Raw genomic sequence first — 5,403 nt, 5'->3', positions numbered from 1 at the left:
TTTTTATTTAACCCTCTCCAAGCTGGACAGGTGAGGAGTCTCCACAGTGACCTCAGCAGCTTCTGGAAAACTCACATATCCACCTGAGGCGTTCACAATCTAAAAAACTGTGTGGGATAAGAGTGATGTTTTGTTAAACCCTTAATGTATTCCACTTGTCACTTCTGCCTGTCTTTGGCTTTCCGCACTGATAGAAACGGATTATCGTGTTATAAGTCTCTGACGGATTTTAAAAAGCCGGTTCATTTCCAAACCTCCTACGTGAAACTGAATCACTCCTCAGGAGAGACATTTAGAGTCGGGGAAGGAGGAAGATTTGTTCCTATTTCATTTGTTTTACCCGCCAGACTCCCACTGAAATGGCAGAGAACTGACACGGTGGCATTGAGTAATCCTCTGTGGGAGGCGAACCTGGGACAAATAGTATTGAGCAGCATTTTTAAACTAACCACTTATATGATGAAACCACCAACTTAACATAAGGTGTCATGCTCCTGTGACTCAGAAACCACAGGGGCCGTTTCTCAATGTCGAGTATGCCCGCTGCAGAGCCACTATTTCAAGTATACTACGTCAGTGAGTGGCGCCGAAGGGCTGTTTAAATGCATGTTAAATGCCCAGCATTCGGCTTGAAATAGTGGCTCTGCAGCGGGTATACTCGACATTGAGAAACGGCAAGGGAGGGAGTGGGAAACAAAGATGGCCGTCGCAAATTAGCTGTGACCTGAGTCCATGGAGAGCAAGAAGTCCTGTGAGGCGAAGTGGACCAAAAGAGGGCAGGGGAAGGGAATAAGAGACCATGTGGGTCTTGTGTTTAGCTTTGATGGTGTAAAAGGTGGTCACGCTTTACTGCGTTTCATTTAGTTTTTCTAAAGAGTTTGGGTTTCAGTGGGGGTTTTTATAGGGCTGTGTACATAAACAAAACATGCACGTGCACACACTGAAACACTGCAGAGTTTTAGTGTTTACTTCCTGTCTGTCTTCTTCTGTTGTTTCCTTTAGTGTTTACTTCCTGTCTGTCTTCTTCTGTTGTTTCCTTTAGTGTTTACTTCCTGTCTGTCGTCTTCTGCTCATTTCTCTGATGTACGTTTCCTTGTGTTTAGAAGTAAACAGATTTCCCGCATTATCACCTTCTTGCATTGCCTTCTAAGACAAACCAATCCCAAACATCACGATTGTTTATTCTACCAACAGATGTGTTCCCTCAACCTCACCTCCTGCCTCTAATTAAGATGTCAAATGTCCTCTTGCTTACATGATTCAAGAGGAGAAACTGATTCCTTCCGTGCCTAATAAAAGCGTCACGTATCATCAAGGGCACGTCGAATTGAGCGTGTGCTAAACAACACGTTGCACCATCTTGATCCAGATTTAATTAGCTTGCTGGACATTGTGTTCAAATCGGCCTCAGCTGTGTCTGTACGTGAGACCGAGGAGAGAAATTATAATACGGTGATAGTGTGTTCGCCAAGGCCTCGTAGCTCCAGCATGTTTATGAGCTCTGACCATAGTATCCATATTTACACGGCGACATGCACACACACATTTGGATAAAAGTCTGCATGAAAATCCCCTGAATTTATCTCATTAATGTTGCTATACCAACAGCAAGCTACACAGTGTCCGATAACCAGGAGCAGACAGCAGAGCAGCGCTGACTCTGCAGATATGGTCATCGACACTGGTTTTAAAGCAGCCAAAATGACTAGCTCTACGACATAAGTCATTTAAATCAGTGGTATTTTTATGCTTTTATATAATTGATGATTCTTGCCTGGTTGCAGAATTGACTGGAGCTTTGCGTCAGTGAAATCATCCAGTCTCTGTTTCCTGCTCCATTTCTATAAGGATTTTTTGACTTTTTATATGGTATGACTGATTCTGGTCAAGATTTGTGGACGTTTTTAACCCAATTTCAATATAAATGATGAGTCATTCTGAACCAAATGCGTTAAATAACGGAATAATCTTGCTCCAAAACCTTAATTCTATTGTGTCCAATCAAACAAAGCACGTAATCGGATTGGTTTTCTATGTGTAAAACTCAAACAATGCTAAAATGATCTTGCCAACGAGCCCGCTTACTGTGTCATTTGAGCAGTTTAAGAAGCTCATAAGTCAATCATATTTAACTTTTAAACCCAAAACAATGAAAGCGCTTAGTGTGTCTTAATTAGTGTGTGTTCATGCTATAGTTTGGCCTCACATGGGCATGATTTGGACGCTTGAGAGTATTGTTTGTGCAGACGTGGCTCTGACCACCTCTGTACAGCTGCTTCACACTGATGCACATCTGGGACGAGTCTGGTAGCGGTTAGCATGTGCACTCACACCCACTCACACTGTAAATCCTGTTACACATCCATACATGCAGGAGACATTTCCACTACGAGGAAAAGGCCTCCCTCAGCGGTGTGCGATTGTTTTTCTACCGCAAACCCTTTTTCATTTCTGTGAACAGGTTTCGAGGAACAACAAACCGCCTTTCCTCCTCTCTCCTCTTCCCCTCCTTTTTAAAAAAATCCATTCTGCTCCATCAGTGTTCATCTGCTACCGACCGACTTGGAAGAGGATCTCACACACACACACACACACACACACACACACACACACACACACACACACACACACACACACACACACACACACACACACACACACACAACACACACACACACACACACACACACACACACACACACACACACACACACACACACACACACACACACACACACACACACACACACACACACACACACACACCTTTTAGCCTCGTCTAGACACACAGAGATATGCTTGGCTGCATGGTCAGGCATTGACATGCGCTGCTAACTAGATACTTGAACTAATACATGAACGCAGTCACCGTTTGTTGCCCTCTCATCTGAAGCACAGGGCAGCCTGTCAGTGTGTGGAATGAGCAGAGAAACAAGGAGAGGAGAAGCGGTGGAGAGAAAAATCATGGAGTTCTCCCAACAATCGCTGCCTGACAAAACTGTCTCTGCACCAGCGAGCCTCGCAGAAATGCAAATATGTCTGAAAAGCATCAATGTGGGCACTTTGGGGCGTCTTTCTGCAGGCTTCGCGAGCGGGATGCTGGCCTAATTGCGGTGACTTGCCATATGCTGGAGAGAGGAGAACTATACATCATCATTGGACATGTGCATACAAACAGTCATATTCACATGCATTTGCCGAGGCCTGAGCTGGGCCAGAGGAGGAGCTTCTAGGGAAAGTTCTTTGGCCTGTCACAGAAAAATATATATTGTGCACAAAAATCTAAATCCTCAAGTAGTTTGTGTGCAATAGGGGGGAACTATCAAAACACAATGTGAGCCAGATACACTTCAACAAACACCTTCTTCACCTTAGGAAACTTTTGCATGAAGCACCAAGAGAGTAAAAGCATGTGGAGGTGTGTGTGTGTGTGTGTGTGTGTGTGTGTGTGTGTGTGTGTGTGTGTGTGTGTGTGTGTGTGTGTGTGTGTGAATAACTGAATGAAGCCATTATGCTTATGATGCTCTATTCTGGGCACGGTGCGGCCACACAGCATCGTCCCTGCTTCAGTTACACTCACACAGCGGGCCTTGTTGACTTTGGTCCACTGACGTTGTCGCACAGCGGGGGCGTAGCGCCTAGCTAGCGCTCATTTCAAGGTGGAAAGTCACCGATGGCTTCCTCTCCAGAGAGGAGCCGGACAGAAATAGGTGATCCAGAAACCTTTGACTGAGGACACCGCTGTTCCTCTGGAAGTCAGGGGGAGTGTTTGAATCACTGTTGTCATATCGGAAACTTTTTAAAACAAAACTACATCACAAAGACAGAATACTTACTGACTGCAGCTAACCAATCAGAGCAGACTGGGCTCTGGTTTCAGACAGAGGGTGAAAAGAGGTTCTGCAGCACAGATAGTATGAGAACAATAAAGAGCTTTTGAACATTAAAGCATGGAGACATGTCCCAGTAGAGGAACAAAATACAAATATGAACCTGGAAATGAGTTCGTCACCTCTAAACTTTTTCACACCTTTAATCTTCAATAGTGCGTTCTTTATGAAAGGCACACATTTCCATCTCTTTCAATAGGTCACATTAAATACATGTGTTACTTTCACACACACTTGTGGGTCAGTTATGTGCAGGAAAGAGCAAAGAAACACGAGGCGTCAGCTGCCAAACTTGTAGTCAAATCCTGACTGGAAATTCCCAACGTGAACTTTCCGTGGTGGGATTAAAGCTACTACTGCTGTGAATCATTCTTGTTGCTAACAATATTGGACACAACGTCAGCTAAAAGTGCAACATGAAGCATTATATATCATTGTCCAATTCTCTGTAATCCTTTGTGAAGTTTCCATAAACAGAGTAGGTTTCTAGGCTTCTTTATGCCAGGGATATTGTTAGTATTAAGAGTTTCTTCAAAGTTCGACAGGTTTTCCTATAAACCTTTAACTTGTGTGACACTTGGGTTTTGTGCTAGAATAGTCTTTTCTTAACACCAATTACATTACCAGAGCTGATCTGTAACTGTAGGCTGAGAGGGGTCAACATCATCTCGTTACGCATCGTGAGTTCATTCAAGGGATGCAGAAAATGAGCAGGACAAGTCGATCTGACCCGTTGTTAGAGAACAGGACATCCCATTCTGACTGTTTCTGACCTCACAGCAAACATTTGATGGGCCTCTCCTCCCTAAAAACACCCCTCATGCAGGCTAAGCGATCTTTGGACCAAAAAAATAATCTCCTTGCACGCTTCATCTTCTCATTATCTAACCGCGAAAACAAATAATAGAATTCAAAAACAAATTTAACCAGAGATATGTTTAGATTGAGTTTACACATTAAAGCGTATCCCCACCCTGTCTTGTTAAGTTATATCTGTTCCTGTAAAAGTGGGAATGAGTGTTGCATGAAATTAGCCACATACTCCAGCAGTTAGACGCAGCCGAAACACGTAAAATTGACCTTTTATGGACGTTTAGTGTATTAGGACCAAAGAGGTGAAGTGTGGTATTGTGTGTGTGTGTGTGTGTGTGTGTGTGTGTGTGTGTGTGTGTGTGTGTGTGTGTGTGTGTGTGTGTACCACTGGGGCACGATGAGGAAGCTATGGTTTTTATTGTTGCTGTGCTAAACTTAGGCCAAGTACCAGGGTTTATGAGACCCCGCCAAGTCAGACACACACACACACAACGACCCCTCGTCTCCCCCACTCTCTCCTCCCATGGCTCTGCTATAACACAAGGCTGACACTAACAACCTACAGCTGTTTGAAGCCCAAAACAGAGATGGGCTCACATGACCCTCCTTGACAGAACACACACACACACACACACACACACACACACACACACACACACACACACACACACACACACACACACACACACACACACACACC

Source organism: Notothenia coriiceps, unplaced genomic scaffold, assembly GCF_000735185.1.
Source record: "Notothenia coriiceps isolate Sejong01 unplaced genomic scaffold, NC01 NC01_scaffold00023586, whole genome shotgun sequence".
In the NCBI taxonomy this organism is placed as follows: domain Eukaryota; kingdom Metazoa; phylum Chordata; class Actinopteri; order Perciformes; family Nototheniidae; genus Notothenia; species Notothenia coriiceps.
This window is presented reverse-complemented; position numbering follows the sequence as displayed.